Below are 15,920 nucleotides of genomic sequence, written 5' to 3' on the forward strand. Positions count from 1 at the left end.
TGTAATCTCATATTATGTTCTTAAAAATAAAAAAACAAAAGCAAGGAAAAAAATTATTTTAATCCCTGTGTTTGCGCCTTATTATGATTTTAGTCCCTGTGATATTCGACTTTCCTCATTTAACCTTTAATTAATCAAAGTGAATTGTTTTAATCCTTCAAGTGAAGGTGATTAATAATTTTAACAGATCTGTTAATATACTCAAGACATTTATATATTATAAAATATTATTATTATTAATAATAAATTTTTTTTTAGCTTTAACTTGACAGCATAACATCACAACTCACTCGTAAAAAAATATTTTTTCTCTCTCCATCACAACTAATTACAAGAGCACTTCATTTCAGATATTTGCATCTGATCATTACTTGAACAAAATATTTTTTTCTCTCTCCAGCTCAACTCTTTGTTTATCTTTTGATTTTCCCTTAATTTAATCAAATGCCTAAGTCAAATCAAATTTGATGAAACTCAAAGCGAAAATTACTGGAGGAGCTTACACCAGAATGATTTTTGCTCCAACTACGTTAAATCGGATTTTCTTTCTCCATTTTTCTTCAGATCGACCTAGGATCGAAGGTACATGTATTCCTCTTCGATCTTTTTTCTTACAGACCTCATTAATGTGTTTTGATTCTTGAAATTTGTTATTTTTATCTGATTTTTTTTAATTTAACTCTCAAATTAGTGTTTTATTTTATTTGCACATCTGCTATTTTTTCTTGCATGGTAGCTCAAGTTTAGTGGGTGATGAATTGAATGCGTTTATCGATCTTTGAAATCTGTTAATTTTTATTTGATTCTTCAAACCCATCAATCTTGTTCTGGTTGTCGTCGTTGCGGTTGTTCTTGTTGGTGGTGCTGAGTACTACAGAATTTATTAATGGCTTGGTGAGCTCTCTTATTACTATCACAACAATATTACTTCTTAGGATAGAGGGTTAGTGGGTAGGAGTACGTCCATAATAGTAGGGAATGGGAAGAGTGAAAGAATAGCTTGATAGAAATTGCACCTATTGTGTGGACGTCTGCGATCAACACCACTAGCCTAAAGACATAAACGTCATTCTAGCATTCAAGTAGCAAAAGTTCCTATGGTCATTAGTACAAGACAGAGATTCTTTTAGAAACTTTGCGCTTCAGAAATATTTTGTAAATGAATTAACGTACTCCAAATGTAATATGGTGTGTAGTTTGGAAAAAGAAACATCATTGTAGTATTATGTACATTCTGAGAGCGAGACAATAAATTTGGGAAAAGTACACGGTTTGAATGGCGTTTTCTGCTTCAGCAGGTAATTGATAAAGCTTCTTATACTTTGAGAAAATAAAAATATGGTTTTGTCTACAATTGGAACATAAAAATACGACTGAAATAGGTCTGTCCAGACATATCGTCGAAATATAAAATCTAATAGTTCAGATGCATTTGATTTTCTTGAAAGTTGTTATACTTGTAGAAATAGAACTATGTCAATATGTTGGAATATCAAAGATAAAATCTTGCTATTTGCTTCTCTCTTGATAAATCACAATCATTTTATTGGATAATCGTGAATAGATAGCTTGCATGCACCTCGGCTACTTTCACGAGATACCTTCTACCTTCTGCCAGCAACAATGGGTAACTCTGTCCACCAAGGTAGGACAAATAAATCGTAATCATATTGTAACAGTTTGGTTAAAATTTGCAGTTCTAGAGATGATTCTTTAGTTTGATTCTTACATTTATTTCGTATACGTTCTTCTAACTTTGTTTGAATTTGGTGATATAGTTACGTGCTTCTCTATTGCTAAAATCACAATCTTCTTGTTTCCATTATGCTGATAGATTCAAGATTCCTCATTTGATTTTGTTTTTGCTCTCGAGTTCATCGTATGTATGTTGATGAAAATGAGATTAGATAACACAATGTGCGATGGTTCTGTGAATGTTTTATGAAGCTGCATTTGCTTGATTGTTTAGGCAAATCGAAAAACTAGTGTTGTAACATTTTTGTGTCATCGGATATTTGTACTACCCAGTTTCTTCCTCGTCTTTGTATGTTCTGACATGGATGTTTTGTTTATTCTAAGACGATGCATGTATTTGAAGTTTTTTGTTCTTTTTATCGATTATCTAGAAATTAGAGGAGCTCGAGAAGAAGGAGAAGATACTTCTGAAGAAGGTTTTCGAGGAGGTTGAAAAGGCCAAAGAGTTTACAAGAGCTAAGAACAAGAGTGGTATGGATGAGTTATTTGCGGTTATGAAGAGTGAACTTTGTAATACATATTACTAAACTGCTTACTCGTATATTTTATACTGGTTTTTTACATTACTCAGCAGGGACAGGACCAAGATTTTCTCTAAGAGAATTCAAAATATTAAGAAGTAAACACATAAAGAAGCTATAAGGGAATTCTAAATCTTCTGTAGATATATAAAAAGTAATTTTAACCTTGTATATACAGTGTAATGTAAGCATCTCCACCCCTGCGTACGATCTTTTACAAATGGCTTTCTGTTCGGTGACAAGTTATTACACTCAAAATTCTAAGCCTTCTACATTATATGAAATCATAGGAATTTCGTGACACTGTTCTCTGGGCATTTATTACCTTTTTGTGAACTTAAAGGAAGTTCTATATGGAGCAGTTGCATTTATACAGGCTTTTAATGTTGCTCCATCAATGTATTTAGCGATTTTAGTACAGCTGTATAAGCATTCTGACTTTGTTACCTATTGAGAATTTCTTGCCTTCTCTCAAACTAATGTGAAAGACTAATTATCGTTCTTTTCTTGTAGCGGCTATTCAATGTTTGAAGAGGAAGAAGTTGTATGAAGAACAGATTGAGAAATATGGGGGTTTCCAACTTCGCATTCACGATCAGGTTTCTTGTTTATTGGTGACCTTCTCGTGTGGTGCTACATGAAATTATGTGTCGTGCATCAAATTACATGTTGAATTTTCAAATGTGTAGATGATAACACGCTCGAAGGTGTGAAAGCCACAACTGAAACTATTGCAGCTTTGAAAACTATAGCAGCTGCAATGAAAGGAATGCATAAAGCATTGTAAGTGACAAACTGACAATCATTTCCTCTTTGTGAGTGATCATCCGTTTAGTCGGAGAATAATTTTTGCTTAGATACTTGTTAAAAGAATGAAATTAATTACTCAATTAACTAGTAGACTAATATAAAAATGAGATTGAATAGAAGGGTAATTATTTAAGTTGCATTGAATTTTAAAAGGAAAAACATAATCATTCACATATCACTAGAGCATGATTAACTTTAAACTCATTAAGAAAGAACCAGATCTAAACCCCTGTGCATAATGACATCAATTTTCTTTCTCTTTATTTAAGGGACGACTTTCTTCTTAGATCTTGGATCACTTCTAGCTCTCTTGCTATTTTGAGAAACCGCTTCTTGTAATCTTGACAATGGAACATACTATTTTCCTTTTTTTTCGATAATGAGTGGCCTTGTATCTTTTCTGGAGTGCTCACCAATTTCTTTTAAAATAAATGCAGAACTTCTCAATTGTTCTTGAGGTACCCTTGTCTGGTTGACCTACAATATACAAAAGAAAATAAGTCAGTTAAGTTCCAATACAAACAACATGAGTAGAAAAAAAAAGGAAATTACAGTTTGTTCTGTCACAAATGAGGAACTGAATTGCGTTGATGCCACATTCTCAGTTATAGTGTTTGAAACCTACAATAAAATAACATTTAATATTATTACTTTTGATAAGGAGAATCAATCTATATAATCACTTACTTCTGTTGCATTACTAGGTGCCGAAGAACCTTTCTTTTCTACTTGCTGATGGATCTATTGATGTTGAGCTTCAGATTGGTTTCTTGCCATAAGAATAGGGCACTTTCTACTATTATGCCCTAAAGTTCGACCTGATCCGCACTTTTTTTCCTACTCTTTCTTCATGCTTTTAACAAGGTAAGATTTTAGAATCTGATTCTTTTTGAATTATCTCATCAATTTCTCTCTTTCTTGATTTTTTTGGTCTACCTGGTTGTGCTTTATATATGGGTGGAAGTGGTTGTTCTATCCCCATCTTAGGCTAATGATCAGTGCTAACAATTGGTAAGATTGATGGATTATAGCTCTTCAATTACTGCTCAACTATGTAGCATTCATGAACATACATTTCAGGCTCCCCTTTCTTAACCCGTATCACTGCAATAGCATGATTACAAGGAATTCCTGTTAATTCCCATCTCCTACAAGAACAAATTTTATCCTTAAGATCAATAGAGAATAGCCTAAGATAGATGTCCTCAATTTGATAGTGAAATTGATCAAATTTAGTGCCAATACATTCAGCAGCTTTAGCCTTATTTTTCTCTAGCTTCACTATGATCTTCGAACAGATTCTTCGACAATACTTCATCATCTTGTCTCTGTTCTTTCGAACTCTGGACATCATGTAGATCCTAATTGACTCAATCATTGTCCAAATATGCTCGTCTCTTACATGTAGAAGTACACTGTTGAATGAGTCACATAAATTGTTTAATAACACATCACACTTTGAAAAAGAAGAGAAAAAAGCCCTTGACTAATGAATGAGAGGCTTATTAATGAACCATTCCATGACTTTTGGATCTAATTTTGCCATTTCTTTCATATGCTTGGAGAATTCAGGCTCTGTAGTTGCTCTAGCAGCTTTCCATAGGGCATCTTTCAGTATTTGTCCCCCCAAACCTTCAGTCTTAAAAATTACTATGCAAATGCCTCACACAAAATCTATGTGCAACATCCGACATTGTCTCATCAAATGCTGGAATTAGACCTTTTGCTGATCTGAAATGAAAGTCCATGCAAAATGATTTTGTGAGATGCCTAAGTCCACATCAAGAAGTGTAAGGAACCAACTCCATGTTTCCTTCAATTCACCTTCCACTATTGCAAATGCAGTAGGATACATGTTGTCATTTCCATCAATGCCTACTGCTGTCAATAGTTGCCCCCCTTTTGGTTCCCTTTCAAATGGCATCCATCAACTCCTATTATAGTTCGGCACCTAGCTAAGAACCCTTCTTTACACACTGCAAAACACACATACAGTCTTAAAAATCTTTTTCTACTATTGACCATTGTTTTTGGATTTTCGTCCAACTTCAAAATACATGTTGTCCCTGGATTACTCCTCCTTAGCTCTGCACAATAATCCCATAACATATCATATTGCTCTTCTCTAGTCCCTGTAATTAGATCTAGTACCTACCTCTTTGCTATATAAGTTTGATTCCGAGTAATTGTACAATTATGAGCCCTCATCACATGAGCTTGAAATTCTTTCGCACCCCAACTTGGATTAATTCTAAACTCTTCTATGTATGTCTTAGCTAAATCCAGAGTTAATAGTCTTGTTATCCCTTTGATTGCCACATGAATTGTCAGGGCCTATTGTCTTGATCATGAAAGGTTCATCTTGATTAGCTTTTGATGCAAATATAAACCATTTGCAGCTTGGAACCTTACATGTTGCCCCCGACCTCCTACATTCATTTTTTTAGAACTTGATATCATTTTTTATGATTCACAGCATGTACTTCAACCACCCATTTGAATTCTTTGCTATTACTGAAAATCATATTAATATCAAACTTAAATTTTGGATCCTCCAAATATTTTGTTGGATTAAAAACAGTGAACTTTTTTTGATTTTCATTGTCATAATCTCCATGCAAACTCATTCATTCCTCATCTGACGTAGCACAGTCATTTTCTTAAGTGTCATTGGGGCACATATCCAACATGTTTGATGCAACTCCAAATTCCATAATTTTTTCTTTAACTTGATTATCTCTACTTCTCCCATTAACACCAACCCACTTTATGGTAGAGTTGATGTTTTCATCAAAAAGTTTGTTATCTTCTTCCAAGGAATAATCAGAGTCATGAAAGGACTCACATTATTCACTTGTGGCATCACTCTTATCATCTTTCTCCATTACATCCACATCTACTAGCTCTTCTTCACCATGCAGTATCGGGTCACCTTCACCCTCAAAATCAACCACATCATAGCTCCATTGATCCTCAATTGTGTGCTCGACAAATATTTCCACCTCTTTACTATTGGGTATTTTATAGACAATGCTATATATATATCCAAATCAGTTGATAAAAGTCTCATATCCGTCTAAAAAAAAGGGCCAAATTTGAACCAAAATTTCACTTTTCTATCGTTGACTTTCAACTTTTTCATACACTGCCTCATCTGAATGATAAAATTTTCATCACCATTGCAATAGTCATAGTAAGCTATTTGTCCGCTAACATAGTTCATTTCTCGTTCAAACACCCACCGAACTTTGTAATGTAGTTTAATAGTGTTCATATTTGAATCCCCGCCTTCATCTGTCGTGAGAATAGCACAAGTAGAACTGTTAGAGTTATTTTAATAAGTAGAACTAACATTTAAAAAGTATAACCGATCATATAAATTCAGAATGTGCACCACAATATTTAATTTTTATGTTTCTTATTGAAAACATCTAACGAAAATGATTCTTTATGTAAAATAGTAGATGTTTAGTTATAAAAAAAAGAAAAAAATAGATATTTCATCTTTATTATTAATTCTATAATATTGTAGCATTTACCGTTATGTAATGCAGATTAGAGATATACAAAACTTAATACAAATCAAATATAAAAGAGAAATCATGTGAAAAAGAATAAACGTAAAAAGAATATCAAAATCTGACACTGTTGCAATATAAATACAATCACTATTATGTACTAATTAAATTAAATGTTTTGGTCCCTTTTCATCCAGCAATATTAAAGATCTAGTTTAATTAAACTGAGTACTGACATGTCGGTGTGGATTGCAGCCCATTCTTGCAACACAGTTTCATTATTGAAAATACTGATTATCTTCTTTTCACAAGGTGCAGTGAGTTCCTTTATGTGCCCTAGAAGGAGTTGCTAAATTATTTTCTCACAAAAAAGAAAAGGAAAGAAAAGAGAAGAAGGGTTCATCAACCGACAAACACAAAAGTTATTCATCCATGAATTAAAGGAATAATCGCATCCCAATGAATGAAAGAAGGAAGAAGGCTGAGATATGAGATATAGTTATGAATGAGGAGAGGATGCTACCGAACGATCTGTGAAAGTGTTACGTTAGTTTTTTTTTTTTTTTTTAAAAGTGTTTTTTGTTGTTATACCATATTTACCCTTGACAGTAGGGATAAGTCTGTTAAAATTGCTAATCACCATTACTTGAAGGATTAAAACAATTCACTTTATTTAATTAAAGGTTAAAGAGGGAAGTTAAATATCACAGGGACTAAAATCATAATAAGGCCCAAACACAGGGACTAAAATAATTTTTTTCCCTAAAAGCAACTTGAATTTTTGATATTTGTCCCAAGATTTCTTTTGTTGAGGAATTGTCTTTGGTTATTGTTAATGACTTTGTTGTTGAAATCACTGAAGATTGGGTTAGTTAATTAATTTTTTATTTTCTCAAAATATATCAATATATTCCTAATTAATACAACGCATATATTGTATTTTACTATTAAGTGTTGCCATTAATAAATGCATTATTTTATGATTACAAGTCAATGTGCTTAGATCTACAAAAGAAGTGAAAGATTTGGAGAAAAATTAAGAATTTGAATAATGACGTTCAATAACTTCTTTCTGGTGGATAGTTTATTATTGAGCTATTTAATATATATTTAAAATAATCTCCCAACAAAAAGAATGTAAAAAAAATGAGAAGAGGAAAATTATAGTGAGTTTTGTGTAGGAAAATATAATGTTTTATTAATGCTTCATATAATATGTAGCTAAATTATATATGTTGACTCATATCATTGTTCTTAATTAAGCTAACTTATAGTAGTTGTACTCTCAATCTACTCTCGAGCATGATAGATTCACGTGCCAGCGTCTTCTTACTAATTGAAAATTGAAATGTTTTATCCATTCATAAGTGTGGAACTATAAATAATGTTTATTGTATGTGTAGTTTACCTAATCGAAGAGAATCATTTTGTCGAGTTTTTTCAATATGACTTTCTCTAACGTCTACCCTTAACGAAATCTATATGAATAAAGATGATCACATAATTGTAATTTTTTTAAATATTTTTCTTTATTATGTTGTTCATAATTAAAAGAAATTAAATTGTTAATATTGATTTTTTGAATTTCTAAGTTTTTTACTCTTTATTCACATCTATTTAGTTTAAAATTTTCAAAGCGTACTGTCTAATTACTTAATTGTATTTTCAAAATTAGTTCAAAATTCATTATTTAAAACTAAAATAAAGATGTACTAAAAAATAACAAATTAGTTGTGAATTTGACATTGTTTTAATTATATATAATGAAAAATATTAAATGAATAAAAATGATCTAAAATATGAGAGTAGAAAACATATACATCAAAGGAAAATAGTCAAATATACAAGTCACGATGATACTTCACATGAATTTAAATTCACAATTTTAAATAGAATATAACAATAATTGTATAATAGATAAAATACCAAATGAGAGACATACAAATTTAAATCTCACCTTGGAAGTGTGATGTATAAGAAAAAGAATAAGAATATTATAGTAATTTTTGAGAAAGTGTCATTTCAAAAATTTGAAAGATATGAAAGAGGGGCTCCTGTCCTTCTCATCCCGGGGGGCTGGGGGTAAGAGGGAATTTGAATTAATTTTAAAAATATAATGAAGTAATTAGATCATATACACAAAATTGTTTATAAATTTTAAATGGGAGAGATGGAGGAGTAGTAGAATAAAAATTTAAATATTTTAGACAGTATCAAATATTTAAATTGTAAACAATACAATAAAGAAAAATATGAATAATAAAAACTTTTTTACCATCACATATTATTTTTAATTATATAAGATTTGGTTAGAAGTGGAAGAAGAAAGAGGGATGGGGTTGGGTAGGTATTTACCAATCTAATATCTTTAAATTATGAATAATATAAAAAATTATGAAACATAAAGTTTATTTTACAATTATATGATTGTTTTTTCATATAGATTTGATTAGAGGCATGAGGAGGGGGATTAGGGGTGGTGGAGGCGTGTGGTTGGGATGAAGATGGAAGTAGAGGTGGAGATGGGGGTAGGGATGGGTGGGGGATATATTTATTTTTTCATATTTCATTAAAAAATAATATGATAGTTAATTTTTAAAGGTAATACAATTTAATATGCTCGAAAGAAACATTTCAATATGAAATGATTAGAAATAATATTTTAATATCATCCGCGCATTGCGCGGGTACGTATACTAGTTGTAATTTTGTAAGATAGGTGTCACGACCCAAAAATGAGGGTTATGATGACACTTGTCGCGGCGTACCTTGACAAGTGAGCCTATCACCCAAACTGATACAAAAGAGAAAAAGAAAGAAATATCCGAAGGTAAGACTTCTAGAATGAAGCCGAATCATATAAGTAATCATAACAATGCGTAAAGAACTTATCCAAATTACCAATCATGCCCCAAACCAGGTGTCAATAGTGTAAGAACTACTAATACAATCTAGGAGTCAAATACATAAAAAAAAAAATAACTACAAAGGAATAATATGTCTCCGAATACTAATAAAGACATAACTACTATAGAAAGATAAAGGTGAGCATCAGACGCATGAATGTCCAACCGCTACCTTGGAAGCTCCAATAATTGCCCGAGTCAAGCAAGCTAAGGCACACTTGAGCTAGGACCTGTACCAAAAGGGCACAGTAGGAATGAGTACAGTCCACTTGTACTAAGTAGGTATCATAGGTCGACCAAGCAAAACAGTAAATAAAGCATATAAAATATTCACGAAGGGAACGTCACCTACAATCAGAAAATGTCCCACAATGATAGCCCACACCGCTTGCACTAACAGTTCAAATATATCACATATATTGAACATCACAACAAGATAGAACACAAGTAAACATTATATCACATATAAGTAGAATAAGAGGGATCATGCATATAAAAGATCATCAAATATAAGTAAAAGAAGATAAGACAATTACATAAATGGAAAGTTAATATGGCAATATAACACAATATATACACAATAAAGTAAGTGCAATGTATATGATGATGATAATGATGATGATGCACGAGGTTGTCGCACAATCTTTGGGATTGTCGCACAATCTCCGTATACACCTATAGAGGCAAGACTCCCAACGCAGGACCCATGGGCGGTTTGTCAACCCGTATACAATCCACATATATCATATCTTCTTTCTGGTACATCCCTCGGAAAGGTGTTATTAGGTGTTGCCAGTGTTTCTCAGATGTTGCCACAGTGGTACCAATGTTTCATGAATGAGTATGCTATGAAGATGTAATGACCACAACCAATCACAATGAGTATTTCCGCAGCCAACCACATGATGTATTTTCATAACCAGCCACATGATATATTTTCATAACCAACCATAATGATACATTTCCACAACCACATGAGCCAATACCCACTCATTATTTTTGTTTCATCCATGAATTTTCACATGTCTCATATGCCAATAACGTATGAATATAATCACAATACACCAATGGTACCACATTAAGCATTTTAACAACACAGTATAATTATGCACATGTTTTCAAGGATATTAATATCACTGTAATACTCCGAAGATTTCTAGCAAATTTCATCCCAAGAATGCCTAGTATTTGCTTCTAAAGTGAATGATAATTATTCCATGAGGAATTTTCAATATTTTCACTTTTTGTCATGTGAAAAATTTAATAAGATTTCTATCGATATATGATTCACTTAAATCTGATAATCGGGTAAGAAGTTATGACTATTTCAATTTTCCATCGTAAAACAACGCCATATTAGTCAGTGACGCGCCGTTCCACAAGAGGAAATGGAATTTGGCAATTTCCAGTAGGTGTCCACGATTATGGTGCGTCATGCCAGCACTCAAATTCAGAATTGTCCTTTTTCCAGTGTCTCAACGTGATTTCTCCCTCATCGCGTCAAAGTTCTAGGTCACGAAGGAAGGGGCAACGCGATGGCTCCGCGTCGCGCCATCCCTCAGTTTCCCAATTTTTAAATTCCAGTGACATGGCGAGATAGCATCGTGTCGCGCCAGGGGTTCAATTCAGGAAATTTTTGCTAAAATTACAAGACGCGTCCAGGGTTAAAAAGGTTAATTTCCCACCACTATTTAAGCCCTTTAACATGTGATTCAATCACTTTTCATCCAAAATACACTCTCTTCTCTCAAGTTTCTCTCAAGAACAAGCTAGGATTTTCATAGAAGATTTAATTTCAAGAAGGTTTCACCATCAATCTTCACGAAATCACGAACTAAGGTATGCATAGTGTTCATTCATGGACTCCTTTCATCCATGAAGCCCAAGAATCCCTTTTCTAAATTCAAGTTATGGATTTTCTTATGAATTTCATGATTGGGCTGCTTTTGTTCATGTTGATAATGAGTAATTGATTTGTATTCCATGAATAAGTGTTAAATTCCATATGGGTTGATTTGTATCAGTATAGATTCATGAAACCCTAGGACTAAACCCTTGAATGATTAATTGGAATTGAATCACGATAGTTAATTGTTGTATGATGTTGTTTACACATTCTATGCCTACTATGTGTTTGGTTGAATGCCTAGATGAAGGGAAAGTGTCTAATCAGCATAATATCATGAAATCCCCATGTACGTACAAGCTTATGCCTATCACATGTTTGATGAAATGCTTCAGTAAATGTATTATGATGATTATTATGTATTCAAGTAAGTCATGCTTTGTCAGTTTCCTTCCATTGAGTCCTGAGGGTACTTGTACCTTAAACATTAGCTGTGTACCTAGATCCATGTCATGTTTTCATGATACTATCAGTCAAGCCATGATCCTTAGACTTCAGACAGTCTTATGACTCATGAAATCTCTATGATCTCATGAACTCAGTTAGCTGTCAGATATCAATAATATCCCGCCAGTCAATGGAATTCAGTAACTCAGTCCATGTTCAGTTTAGTAAATCATGTTCAGTGTTCATTCAGATGGGAGTAGAAATTAGCACCGAGGAACCTAAGGATGGGGACACACACTATCAAATGAGGGTGTGATCCTTAGCAGTCATCCTTGCGTTTCAGAACTATGTAGCCAGTATAGGTTGAGATATCAACACTGTCGATGAGGGTTGATGAGGTGGATAAAAACTGTCAGATAAGGGCCCCACCGTTTTCATACAGGGGACTCTATCAGATGAGGGTCGCCCACAGCTTGTCCTTACCAGTGGCGCGGTATTGACACCCTTCCAATTGGGGTTACAAATTGGACCCCATCTCAGCCATAATGGCGTATTAGGGGCATGTCGGTTAAATACTACCTCCCATAATTTCAGTATCAGTCCTAGTAAAAAAACTCTGATAGTTCTTCAGATTCAAGACTTTCATATACAGTCGACTCAGATACAGTAAGAAACTCAGATAGTTCCATCAGATTCATGCTAGTCAGATACAGTCACCCATATTATCAGTTACATTCAGATACATCTATTTATGCTATAGATATATCAGTCTTTAGTATGTTATGTCATCAGTATTCAGATCCAGTAATCACGATATCACAGTGTCAGTTACAGTTACGTATTTATATATGCATTCTCGTATTCATGCTAGACAGTCAGCTAACATTATTCATGAATGTTAACCCTTGCATTAGCCTAACTCACATGTATACTCAGTACGTTTCATTGTACTGACGCATTTGCGCTATGGTGATTTCTTTTTATATTACACCATAGGTTCAGAGACACGAGTTCTAGATCAACAGTAGATTCCAGTATCAGCAGTCAGAATAGAAGTGAGTCCTCATCCTTCGAGGACATGATTATTTATTCACTATTTCATTGATTACTTATTAGTTGGAGTTAGTTGGGAACATGTCCCATCAACTCCTTATTCAGATTATTCAGATAGTAGAGGTTTTTATATTAGATGCTGAATATTATGTTCCAGACTTTAGTTTTTATAGTTTTGTTTTGGGTATTGTATTACCCCATAGATGTTATCTCATTTATGTTATGTTTAGTATTGAAACTTTTGGCCTTTCAGTGCATGTTTTCGCATTATTCAGTATTTTATTCAGTGTACAAGTACAGATATCAGTCATGAGTTAGCTTGTGGTCCTTCAGAGTTATGAGCACCGTGTAGCATTTCGGTTCAGCAAATCGGGGCGTTACAAACTTGGTATTAGATCATAAGGTTCAATAGAGTCCTAGGAAGTCTGAAAGCCGCATCTAGTAGAGTCTTTAGCATGGGTGTGTTACGTGCCACATATATGCGCAAGAGGCTATGAGATGTTTAGGAACAGTTTCCCTTTTTTTAGTATTCATGTCATGCCAGTGAGCATAATCATAAGTCAATCTCTCAGTCTGATACGCTTTTTCTTTTTATTTCAGAATATGCCTCCTAAGAGAAGAAATCAGTCAGATCAGTCAGATCCCCAGCCCGAAGAATCTTTGGGCGATTATGTTTCTCATATGGAGTGTAGGACCACATTTACCACTCTTGCTCAGTCAGTAGCTGCCCATAATGACCGACCAACTATCGTTTCGGCCAACCCAGTGGCCAACTCAGCTGCAGCTAGGATTTGGGACTTCACTCGAATGAATCCTCCGTCCTTCCACGGATCTAAAGTAGATGAGAAACCTTAGGAATTCCTAGATCAGGTGTAGAAGGTGATAGACACCATGGGGGTGACTACTATTGAGAGTGCTGAGCTAGCTGCATATCAGTTGAAGAATGTGGCTCATACTTGGTTCAAATAGTAGAAGTACGAAAGGTCAGATGATGCAGATCCTATAGAGTGGGAGAAGTTTGTCACTGCATTCTTAGATAGATTCTTTCCCCAAGAGCTTAGAGAGGCTAAGGTGCTAGAATTTATCAACCTCAGGTAGGGCAATATGACGGTGAAAGAGTATTATCTAAAGTTTAATCAATTAGCCAGATATGCCCCTCATGTGGTTGTAGACAGTAGAGCCAAGATGAGTAAGTTTGCTTCAGAGATAAATGATAGCGTGGTTAATGAGTGCAGATCTGCCATGCTAAATAGTGTCATGACTTTAGCCAGACTTTGTCATGACTTTAGCCAGACTTATGAACCATGCTCTGCAGATAGAGGAGAAGAAGATTAAGCAGAGGGAAAAGCAAAATAAGAAAGATAGGACAGGTAGCTTCAATTTTAGTCAGCCTAAATCAGAAGGAGGAAATCGTTCTCAGTTTTATCCCAAGTCATCAGTTCCAGCTCCTTCTTCAGCCAGTGCTCCAGCTCCTAAGTTCAGAGATAGAGTGCCAGGCTCTAAATTTCAAGGTAGTGTCAGCAATGCTCAAACTAATTCCCTTTGTCATACTTGTGGTAAGAACCACAAGGGTGCTTGCAGAGCTGGCATCGATGTCTGTTTTGGTTGTGGCAAGCCAGGCCACAGAGTCAGAGACTGCCCTCAGTCAGATTATCAGAGTCATCTCCACTCCTCAACTCAATTCGATCGCCCGAATCAGTAGGGTGCCACCACCAGTGTTACTAGCGGGCAACGCCCAAATAGACTATATGCTCTTTAGACCTAACAAGATCAGAAAAATTCTCCTGATGTAGTTACTGGTACATTACAGATCTTTCATGTGCATGTTTACGCTTTGCTAGATCCAGGAGCTTCTTTGTCTTTTGTTACTCCCTATATAGCAGTTGATTTCAAAATCAGTCCCAAAATTCTAGCAGAGCCTTTCTCAGTCTCTACCCAGTGGTCAAAACCATCATAGCCTGGCGGGTATACAGAAACTGTCCGATTATGATATTTCAAAAAGTCACTTCAGCAGACTTAGTCGAATTAGAGATGACTGATTTTGATGTCATTCTCGGCATGGATAGGCTTCATTCCTGCTATGCCATAGTCGAATACAGAAATAGAATAGTCTAGTTTCAGTTTCCAAATGAACCCGTCCTTGAGTGGAAGGGTAGTGTATCTGCTTTCAAGGGTCAGCTTGTTTTCTACCTTTGGGAAAGGAAAATGATATCTAAAGGATGTGTCTATCATTTTGTTCGATTTAAGGACACTAGTTCCAAAACTCTCAGCCTTGAATCAGTCCCAGAAGTGAATGATTATTTAAATATCTTTCCCGAAGATCTTCCAGGAATTTCTCCCAAAAGGGAAATAAACTTTGGCATTGATCTTCTTCCAGATACTCAGCCTGTCTCTATTCCGCCAAAGGTATCGCACTTGAACTCCATGAAAATATAGTGCTGGTGGCACATGTACCATAATAGCCGCAGGAGTTCTTGCACAAAGTCATTGGCTAGTGCAATGAACACATGGTAGAAAGGATATTTCAAATACACTCTGAACGACTTCAGGATAGATTGGCCATACTTTTTTGAACACTTGAAGCTCGTAGAAGGTTCTTTTTTCTCGGAGGATTGATGGATCAAAGGGATCCACATATTGGTTGAACAGATCTGAAGGGTAGTCGGTTATTTTAGAAGATAGTATTCCTGTAATGTTGAGCATTGGAATTTGACTAGCATGGTGCTGGTTGTATTCTCCATTACTGGATACCAAGTATCGATCATCGGCATAGATGTCACCAGATTCTTCGTAAACATCTACAGAGAAGAGGGTGTACTCCATTGCTTTTTCTTCTAGTGAGAGACCAATTCAAGGTCATCTTCTTTGCTGAGATAGATTCCTGTGTGATTAGCAATTTCTTAAAAGAAGTGGACAGAGTCCTTTGACTTCTTTGCCTGAGGACAGTTTCTGGCAAAGTGACCAGGTTTTCTACAAATGAAGCATCTATTGTTCTTCTTCTTGAAATCTGCAGGGCTATTTCATCTAAATACCTAGTTCACCGGATTGTGCTGCTCTTGTCATC

The 15,920-nt window shown here is 34.7% G+C and overlaps 1 long non-coding RNA gene across 2 annotated transcripts; it reads left to right on the forward strand.

Moving 5' to 3' along the window:
* The first annotated feature begins 307 nt into the window (after positions 1–307).
* Positions 308–7,389, forward strand: LOC124895659. Of its 2 annotated transcripts, none has more exons than XR_007051840.1 (6): positions 308–582; positions 2,127–2,226; positions 2,790–2,875; positions 2,966–3,059; positions 3,791–3,950; positions 6,923–7,389. It is a non-coding gene; the product is annotated as an uncharacterized LOC124895659 (long non-coding RNA). The 2 variants fall into 2 exon arrangements; XR_007051841.1 differs by having other exon boundaries at positions 313–582; positions 6,917–7,389.
* Positions 7,390–15,920: the final 8,531 nt, after the last annotated feature.

Source organism: Capsicum annuum, unplaced genomic scaffold (genome assembly GCF_002878395.1).
Source record: "Capsicum annuum cultivar UCD-10X-F1 unplaced genomic scaffold, UCD10Xv1.1 ctg83390, whole genome shotgun sequence".
Classification (NCBI taxonomy): domain Eukaryota; kingdom Viridiplantae; phylum Streptophyta; class Magnoliopsida; order Solanales; family Solanaceae; genus Capsicum; species Capsicum annuum.